General features: G+C 35.9%; 1 long non-coding RNA gene across 1 annotated transcript; it reads left to right on the top strand.

Annotated features, from left to right (window-relative positions):
- The first annotated feature begins 6,387 nt into the window (after window positions 1–6,387).
- LOC132045831 (uncharacterized) lies at window positions 6,388–10,374 on the top strand. Its single transcript, XR_009412533.1, has 3 exons — window positions 6,388–6,669; window positions 6,762–6,823; window positions 10,208–10,374. It is a non-coding gene; the product is annotated as an uncharacterized LOC132045831 (long non-coding RNA).
- The last annotated feature ends 34 nt before the right edge of the window (window positions 10,375–10,408 follow it).

The raw sequence follows: 10,408 nt of genomic DNA, 5'->3' as shown, positions 1-10,408 counted from the left end.
TATACTATCTACCAGCTAGTGCCCAAAATATGGCATTCAGACCAACTATACAATTTAAATTGCACAAGTTCCCATAACATGTCACCGGTACCAGATACAAGTACTCATCATCTCACGAGTATCAGGACCCCCTTATTAACCTCGTTACACCCTCTTATTCAGATTCAATTTAACAACCACAACACTTAAGTTAGAGTTTACAGTTTCAACATGCCTGGCAAGAAGTCCAGCCAAATCACAGCAGAGCCTTGTCCTCCTGTAAAGCTTCCGAACAACCCAATCTACTCAAATACAAATTAAGTGTAAGAATACGAGACAACTGATGTCCATGTTATTTTATAGAAGATCTGGGTCTAAAAAGTCAACCCATAGACCCCGTTCTAAACCCCAAAGGTCAATTTCACAATTTTATTGGCAAACGGTTTCAATATGGCCTAATTAGCATTCTAGGAAGTCATAGGAATCCACCCATAATGCATTCTTTAAATCCAAACCCAAAAGGTCACCCAAAATAAGATTCCGAGCCATGAAGGGAAAATAGGAATTTCACCCCAAAATCAGTTTACCCAAGATTTATGGAGTCCATAACCCAAAAATCAACCAAAACTATCACCATTTTCATGCTCACTTGAAAGAATCTTAGTCTCTTAATTTAGGGTTCCAAATCCCACCATTCCCCTTCCTAAATCATAATTTCTAGCATGCATTTCCATAATATTAGAGGATATAATCATAAAGAGTGATTAGAAACTTACCCACTTGAAGAACCTTGAAGAATTTCTCAAAAATCATCCTTAGCGGAGCTCCCAAACTCCAAATATGTGAATGGAATGTCTAAGGTTCGAAATAGGATTTTAATAGGGTGCTGCCTAGCGATTTTCACTTCAGCGGACTATTCCTCGCGCCTGTGAGTCTGCTCCTGTAGACAATCCATAGTAAGGGCAAAGACACTAAAAGATTTTAGAGGTGCGCGCCTGCGGACCAATTCCCCCAGAGGCAACTCCGTCTATAATGACCAGTTTGGTTGTTATTGCTTTTTTGATACTTTTGACCCTTCTCGAGATTTTTTAGCTCACATTAGACCCGAGGGGATTGATGACACGCTTCTTGAGGTCTTTGGATATGATTTGAGTGACTTTGTGAAAAATTTGAGCTTAAAGCGAAAAAGAGTTGACTCAAAGTTGACTTCTAGATAAACAAGCCTTTTTTGGGAATCCGTCAATTCCAAGAGGTCCGGATGATCTTTTAAAACTCATGTGTATATTCGGTTATGTTCCCAATGCACTCGGGTGCATTTTGGGACTTGGGTTGGAAAGTTAGTTTTGAGGTATCGGGGGTTGATTCGGTCAACGAGACCTCCGTTAGGAATTCTGAAGTCACGAGTGCGTTCATAGCGTGTTTTTATGTGTGTCTACATATATGATTTATGAGCAGATGGTCTGGGTGATAGTCGGGATTTCGGGTTGAATTAGTGAAACTTGTGTAAATTTTTGGTGTCTGGTGCACCACTTAAGCAGCACCAGGACCGCAGCAGCAGTACCGCTGTAGTGGTGGCCCTGTCACTATAGAGCCCTTGTGTATTTTAGGCAGGATCGCAAAAGCGGTCAAGGGACCACGAAAGCGGGACCGCTGAAGCGTTTGAGTGAGTGTGGAAGCGGGTGACGGTCAGTTGAGTTCATTAAATGTGTGTTAAAAGCCCTAAGTCTTTTATTCAATACCACTCCGAAAGTAGTGCTATTGGGAGCATTTCAAGGCATTTATTGGGGGAAAATCATTGTGGCAAGTCCTTCCATCTTCATTACTATTGTATATACCATTAATCTCCTTATGAATTCATTAAACATGCTAGTTTCCTTAAGAAATGGTGGATTGAAAGAGGGTTTTGTGGGTTCTTCATTCTAGGCTATAAAACCTTGAATTATGGATTGGATTTGCTTCATTTAGCATGGAAATTATGATTAGAAGCTATGGTAACATGTTTCCTTCATTATTAGTGGCTAATTTATGAATTGGGAGTTAGGGTTCATACCCAAAATTGGGGGTTTTGCCTAGAATCCGAATTTGAGTAATCCATGAGTTCTTCTAGCTTATAATTGATGGGAATTGATCACCTAGAGTATTAATTTCATGTTGAGACCTATAGATGCCTAATTTCATCTTTAGTTCATAAATCCCATTCCATAGGTTGGGACTTGTGTCTTGAATAGGAGTAAGGGTTGAATGATGTTTATTCTTGATTCTAATTTTATAATTTGGATATGATTAGACTTTCATTATATCAAGGCACAAAGGAAGGGCAAGACTAAGGTTTGACTTTTGGAGACTTTGTTGTTCGGCTTTCCAGGTAGGTTGCGATTTATCTTATGGTGAGACTTCAATTAGCGAAGCATATGTTTAGATGATATTGTCGGAGAATGCATGTAAACCTTTGGGTATGAAGTTGTGTTGGATATTGTCTTAGGTTGGGCCTTGTTGAATGATTTGTGGCCTAGCCACCCCATTGCGTTGTTGACTTATATTTTTCTATTTACTTATTGGTTCATTTCCACGTTGAGACATTGGATATTGGTGATTAGTGATATATCATGATTATGATATTGTGGTACCTTACTTTGATTTGATATTGAGATGGGAATTGCGATTCCATTGTGGCTTATTGTATAGCCCTATTATTGATATTATTTGTGTGTCATGTGTGGTACTGTTTGGGATTGAATTGATTATTTGATATTACATTGCATCGTATTCATACTCATTTCCATGATATTTCCTTGTTATGGTACTGAGGATGGAAAGTGAGAAGGAAATACAGATGCATTAAAACTCATTTAATATGAGTCATCTCTGGGCTGTGTGCGGAGTGACCGGTACTATTACGAGACTTATTGTATATCGAGTCATCTGCGGGGCATGTGTGCGGAATGAGCCGTATAGAGCGTATTGGTTGGAGATGGAGTCATCACTGGGATGTGTGCAGAGTGACTAGTACATGGACTTCGCAGGTCCCCCATGGGTTGTGCTGTCGAGATGTGATGTTTCATCGTCGGAGTACATGTGTACAGTGCATATACATTGCATTAATCATTCATACATTATTGCATTGGATTGTCCCTCTTGGTTTTCTGTGATATGGTTGCGATATAATTGTGATATACTGGTTCGGATTGGTTATACTGAGACTTGGCACAATTGGGTTTAGATGCTATAACATAGGTAATGACTTGTACTGTGGTTATTGATTCGTGTTGCCTTGTACCTTGTTGTTTTACGTGTTTATCTTCCTTTGTTGTCTTTATATACGTTAGTTAGTCTTAGTCGGCCTATGATACCTACCAGTACTTATTGTTTGTACTGACCTACACTTGCTGCATTCTTTTATGAATGCAGAGTACCAAGTTGGATCTGTTTCTACCCCTCATGGCTGATTATCGAGGTTGTTGTCAAGTCTATTCAAAGTGAGCATGAGGACGTTCACTGCTCATATACTCTTCTTACTACTTATGTCTTATTTCTATTTCGAGACATCATTTGAGATTTTATGTATTATTCAGACTTGTAGTATTAGTAGAGCTCTTGTATGACCAGACCAAATACTAGGGTTGGTTTCTCATTACTTCCGCATTTCTTTATATCATTATCGTGTGACTTACGTTATTCTATTTTCTTCTGCTTTACCTATGCTTTATGATTATTGGGATAACGGTTCGCCTACCGAGGTGGGAAAGATAGGTGCCCGCACGACTTAGTGAAATTAGGTCGTAACACCGCCTCGATGAACATATCCTCGCAACAGCGAAACTTAACAACATCCCCCAAATCTCATGCCTACGGGCTCCTTCCACAGGAGCGACCCCACAGGGGCAGACAAAGGCTCACAAGGGCGAGTACACCAGAACCAGCAAAAATCTGGTTTTTGATTGTCACACCCAAAATCTCGAGACTCTCTCGCAACCTCCCCGATACAAACCAAATATGCAGATACATGTAAAAATGTGCTACGAACTCACTCGCGCACTCAGAATTTCCAAAAGAGGTCACATTGACCAAGTCAACCTCGAACAGCCAAAAACCAACTTTCCAACCAAATGAACAAAATGCCCCCAAGACCCTCAGGAATTGAACCAAATACACAACCAACCTATATTCGACGTTTCGGAGCTAATGGAACCGACAAAATTCTAAATAAAAAGTAATCCCTCCCGATGTTGACTTTAGTCAACCTAACACTTATGAAATGCCGAAACTCTCACTTCATCACCCAAATCACATACGATTGCCTCGGTAATTGCGTCACCCTTCCCCACAAGTCAAATACACTCTAACAAAGCTACAGGGAAGGTCAATAGGGGTAAAATGGACAAAATTGCCAAAACGACCTAATAGGTTTGTACATCTATTTATTTTGAAAAGTATTTTCAGTCAGAATTGTTTTTCGAAAAAGTACTTTCATGGAAAAATTACTTTTTTCTACTTCTGAAAAACAACTATTACTATTCAAAAGAGCTTAAAGCTCTTATTTTCATAAAAAGGTTAGCATACACCTCAACTCTCTAACGTAATTCCTTTTGGCTTTTCAGAAGCTTTGGCCAAATAGGTCGTTAGTCCTTAGTTGCTCCAGCCTGAATAATTTATTTGTTCTTGTTCTGTTAAAACCATTGATACTATAAAAACGTAGTGAATATTACTCAACCTCATTTTTCTTAAGGGCCTTAGTAGGACTAGAACATTTTGACCTAAATTAATTGGGTGAAAAATTGGTATCTCATGAGGATTTATGGCATCCACCAGTTAAAAATATACCGTATTTGTAATACTTACATTAAAAGAACATACCATATTTGTTTACCCAATTAACTGTGTTAAGTTGCAACAAACATATTAGGAGTATGTAAAGTTCCAGTGAAATAAATTAGCAAAGCCTAGTAGTAAGAGTATAATCTTTAATCAATTGCAGAAGTTACTGAAACAAAATAGAAAAAGAGAGAAAAAAAGGAGCGAAGAAGACTAGAACATTTTGAGCACAAGAAGTTTCTTGGCTTGACATTATTAGAGTAGTAATTTCATTAAGGCTAGAAGTTTCACTTTATTTTGACTTCTCTTCTGCAATGAAAATGTACATCCAGTAGCCCTTCAGAACTTATTTAAACAAAAATATAATGGAATTAATTAAAATTTTCCTATTTTGTCCTTCGCATTAATTGTTTTTGAAAGCAACCAATATTTATTAGAGTGCTATTTATTGGAGAGAGAAGTGTAATGTAGTAAAATTACACTTTTACTTATGATTTCTTAAGGAGCGAGCAAAGAGAAAGTAGAGAACTAATATGGGACGAAAGTAGAGAACTAATATGGGACGGAGGGAGTACCATGTCGTATGGCGTTGTTTACTATGATGACGTTTACCTGTTTACGTAATCATCACCAGTGAAAATTTTGTATGACAAACGGGACTGCTAGTGTCGCTTTTTTTAATGTACTTGTCGACAACTGCTAAGTGCGGCTAATATAATTACACCTTTGCTTGGTAGGTAAATTGATGAGTGCAACACCGTATCATTATTTTGGGTCCAAGTCCATAACCACTATCTTAATAAGTAAAATTAAATAGATTTTGCACGAAACTAAATAGGAGAAAAATTTAAGTCCTTTAATTCTTTTCCTTTTTCAGTATTCCGTCACTGGGGATTTCGTTATTAACTTGTTCCCCCCCTTTTTTTTTTTTTTTCCCTAGTGAAACTAATAAAATGCTTAACGAATATTTGGAAAAATAACTGATGTTGTAATATCTATTCATAATTTGGTAATAGAAGGGATAATATCTTGATGGTATTATTTGATTTGCAATTAATAATAATAATAGAATCCAACAAAAACATTATTTATTAATTTCAAGTGGCTTGTTTTCAATATGTCACTTGGCTTAATATCACGCTAGACTACTCTCCCTTTAATATAATATAGATTTTGCATGAAACTAGTTAACTAAATAGGAGACTTAAGTCCTTTAATTCTTTTCCTTTCCTGTATGCGGTCATGACGATTTCATTATTAAGTTGTTCCCTTTTTATTTCTCTGTTGATTGTGAAGTTAACATGGTTAACGTAAATTTGGCAAAATAATTAGTGCCTAGTGTTAATTAATAATTATTATTTATTGGATCCAAGTCCATAACTATTTTCTTAATAAATAAAATTATACAGATTTTACACGAAACTAAATAGGAGACAAATTTAAGTCCTTTAATTCTTTTTCTTTTTCTGTATGCAGTTAGTGGGGATTTCATTATTAGCTTCTTCCCTTTTTTTTGTTTCCTTGTGAAACTACTAACTATTTTAACGTACTTATAGAACTCAAGTGCCTCTTAACTCTACTTGATGCTTATAGAAACTCCGCTCCCACTCCCCTTCTATTTATGTTCATGTTCAATTAGGGATTAAACTAGGTTTGTCATCAGTATTTTCTTGGAAGTGTCGCCGTATAACACCTGGCATATTCAGAGAATGCCATTATATAAGTCAGCCTTAGTCCTTGCACAGCTGTTGTAAAAAAGTTGGCACAACCCAAAATTGCGAACAACTCTGACTGAAAATGGATTCATCAGCTGCAGATTTTGTTTCAAATTACTACATATCCTCAGCTACTTCCTCTCCTCCTCCTCAAAAACATCAGGTCCTTTTTTTTTTTTTTCGGTCTAATTGATACTAAAATTTACGGCTTAATCTAAGTTCCTCTCTCTCTTTTTTCCTTTTCTTTTTATGTAGGAGGTCTCAAGCCCCCTTATTCATGAAGATTTGAAGGAGGAAGTGGTCAAAGATCCTGTTGAGTAAGTGTATAAACTGGCTTTCTTGAATAACTGCTATTCACTTGTGATGTTTTTCGGTTGAAGTGTCTGTTTGGCCTTTGCTTTGATTTTTAATCTGCATAACTAATTTTGTTACCTTGTTAACATTTCATGAAAATGATTTACCTTTTCTAAATTTGCTGGTTGTGACACTAGTTCACGAGTAAGTTTTGGTTGGCCAAGGTTTCTTTTCAGTTCAAACATGAAAACAAGTTTTCCAGTTGGACCTCAGTTTTTGCCAACACTTAGTCACAGTGTACAGCCCATCGTAAATGTATCTTATATAACTATTTTCAGCATTCACTCTTTGTCGACCACAAATAACCCTCAGGGGATATCCTAAGTCCATGGAGTACTTCAAGGCAACATTACACCTTTCAAGCTTCTGTTCTTCCAATCTCGCATTAATAGAAACTTAAGTTTGAGAAGGTATGGCCTCGTTCTCGTACCGACAAGAATCAACAATTCTAGATGCAACATCTTTTCTAGTAACATTCACATAATTGATCCCCTTAATAAATTGGCGATGTAGTCCAATCATAACAAGTTCTACCTGAACTGGAATTGATCCCCAATTTCAGTTGGAACATGTCCAAAGGTCCACTCACAATTTACCCACTTTCTCTGATTTGCAAACTCATTGCTGTCTCTATATGGATACTTCTTTTAGATTGTCCTTCATGTTTCTCTCCTTTTATCTTCTCACAAATGTTTAGCATATATAAGTCATCAAAAGTTTTATAGTCTCTCTAACTTCTTTCACTTTCTGAATATGTTCATATTCATTTAACGATGCATGACCAGGAACACCACACATGACGGAGTTTCTCAAGAAGATTCAAGGAATTTTGCCGTCATGACCAGAAATACCACACATGACAGTAAAATTCCTTGAATCTTTCACTCTGATAACGTTTGTGTGGTGTTTTTGGTCATGGATCATTAACTAAATATGGACATATTCAGAAAGTGAAAGAAGTTAGAGAGACTCTGAAACTTTTTGATGACCTATATTCTAAATGTTTGCGAGAATATAAAGCACAGAAACATGAAGGACAGTCTAAAAGAAGTATCGATATAGAAGAAACAATGAGTTTGAATAATCAGGAAAAGTGGGTAAATTGTGAGTAGACCTTTGGACATGTTCATGGAGTTGAAATTGGGGATCAATTCCGGTTCAGGACAGAACTTGTTACGATCGGACTACATCGCTAATTTATTAATGGTATCGATTATTTGATTATTAACAGAAAAGATGTTGCAATAGGCATTGCTGATTCTGGTCAGTACGAGAACGAAGTCATATCTTCTCAAACTTTCGTTTAAGTAGGTCAAGGTGGGAATCCAAAAGTTTCTGTTTATGCGAGAGTGGAAGACCAGAAGCTTGAAAGGGGTAATGTTGCCTTGAAGAACTCCATGGACTTGGAAATAAAATAGTTGGCTGAAAAAATGGTATCTCGTGAGGATTTTTGGCATCCACTAGTTAAAAATATATCGTATTTGTAATACTTACATTAAAAGAACTTACCATATTTGTTTACCCCATTAACTGTGTTAAGTTGCAGCAAGCATATTAGGAGTATGCAAAGTTCCAGTGAAACAAATTAGCAAAGCCTAGTAGTAAGAGTATAATATTTAATCAATTGCAGAAGTTACTGAAACAGAATAGAACAAGGGAGAGAAAAAGAGGAGCGAAGAAGACTAGAACATTTTGAGCATACAAAGTTTCTTGGTTTGACATTATTAGAGTAGTATGTACATCCAGTAGCCTTTCAGAACTTATAAAAGCAAAAATATAATGGAATTAATTAAATTTTTCCTATCTTGTCCTTAGCATTAATTGTTTTAAAAGTAACCAATATTGACTAGAGTGCAATTTATTGGAGAGAGAAGGGTAATGTAGTAAAATTATACTTTTATTCATGATTTCTTAAGGAGCGAGTAAAGGGAAAATGGACAACTAATATGAGAGGGAGGGAGTACCATGGAGTATGATGTTGTTTACTATGATGACATTTACTTGCTTACGTAATTATTGCCAGTGAAAATTTTGTATGACTAGCGCGATTATTAACGTAGCTGTTTTTGATGCACTTGTCGACAACTGCTAAGCGCGGCTAATATAATTACACCTTTGCATGGTTGGTATATTGATGAGTGCAACACCGTATCATTATTTTGGGTCCAAGTCCATAACCACTATCTTAATAAGTAAAATTAAATAGATTTTGCACAAACTAAATAGGAGACAGATTTAAGTCCTTCAATTCTTTTCCTCTCTCAGTATGCCGTCACTGGGGATTTCATTATTAACTTGTTCCCTTTTTTTTTTGTTTCCTTGTGAAACTAATAAATTGCTTAACGTAAATTTGGAAAAATAATTGATGCTGTAATATCTATTCATAATTTAGTATTAGAAGGAATAATATCTTTATGGTAATATTTGATTTGCAATTAATAACACAAATAGAATAAAAAAAAACATTATTTATTAATTTCAAGTAGCTTGTTTTCAATAAGTCTCTTGGCTTGATATCACGTTAGACTACCCTCCTTTTAATATAATATAGATTTTGCACGAAACTGAATAGGAGACTTAAGTCCTTTAATTCTTTTCCTTTTTTGTATGTGGTCATGGGGATTTCATTAACTTGTTCCCTTTTTTGTTTCTTTTTTGCTTGTGAAGTTAAAATAACTTGCTTAACATAAATTTGTAAAAATAATTAATGCTTAATGTTAGTTAATAATTATTATTTATTGGCTCCAAGTCTGAAACCACTATCTTAATAAGTCAAATTAAACAGATTTTGCACGAAAATAAATAGGAGACAAATTTAAGTCCTTTAATTCTTTTCCTTTTCTATATGCGGTAAGTGGGGATTTCATTATTAACTTGTTCCCTTTTTTTTTTGGTTTCCATGTGCAACTAATAACTATTTAACGTACTTATAGAAACACAAGTGCCTCTTAACTCTACTTGATGCTTATAGACACTCCGCTCCCAATCCCATTCTATTTATGTTCATGTTCAATTTGGGATTAAACTAGGTTTGTCATCAGTGTTTTCTTGGAAGTGTCTTCGTTTAACACCTGGAATATTCAGAGAATGCCACTATAGAGGTCAGCCTTAGTTCTTGCACATCTGCTGTAAAAAAGTTGGAACAACCCAAAATTTCAAACAACTCTCATTGGAAAATGGATTCATCAGCTGCAAATTCTGTTTCAAATTACCACATATGCTCTGTTGCTCCCTCTCCTCCCCCCAAAAACATCATGTTCTTTTTTTTCTTTTTCCAGCTAATTAATACTAAAAGTACGGCTTAATATAAGTTCCTCTCTCTCTTTTTTCTTTTTCTTTTTATGTAGGAGGTCTCAAGCCCCGTTGTTCGTGAAGATTTGAAGGATGAAGTGGTCAAAGATCCTGTTGAGTAAATGTATAAATTGGCTTTCTTGAATGACTGCTATTCACTTGTGATGTTTTTCGGTTGAAGTGTTTGTTTGGCCTTTGCTTTGATTTTTAATCTGCATAACTGACTTTGTTACCTTGTGTCACGACCCAATTTAGGA

This window comes from Lycium ferocissimum, unplaced genomic scaffold (genome assembly GCF_029784015.1).
Source record: "Lycium ferocissimum isolate CSIRO_LF1 unplaced genomic scaffold, AGI_CSIRO_Lferr_CH_V1 ctg8146, whole genome shotgun sequence".
Lineage (NCBI taxonomy): Eukaryota > Viridiplantae > Streptophyta > Magnoliopsida > Solanales > Solanaceae > Lycium > Lycium ferocissimum.
This window is presented reverse-complemented; position numbering and strand designations above follow the sequence as displayed.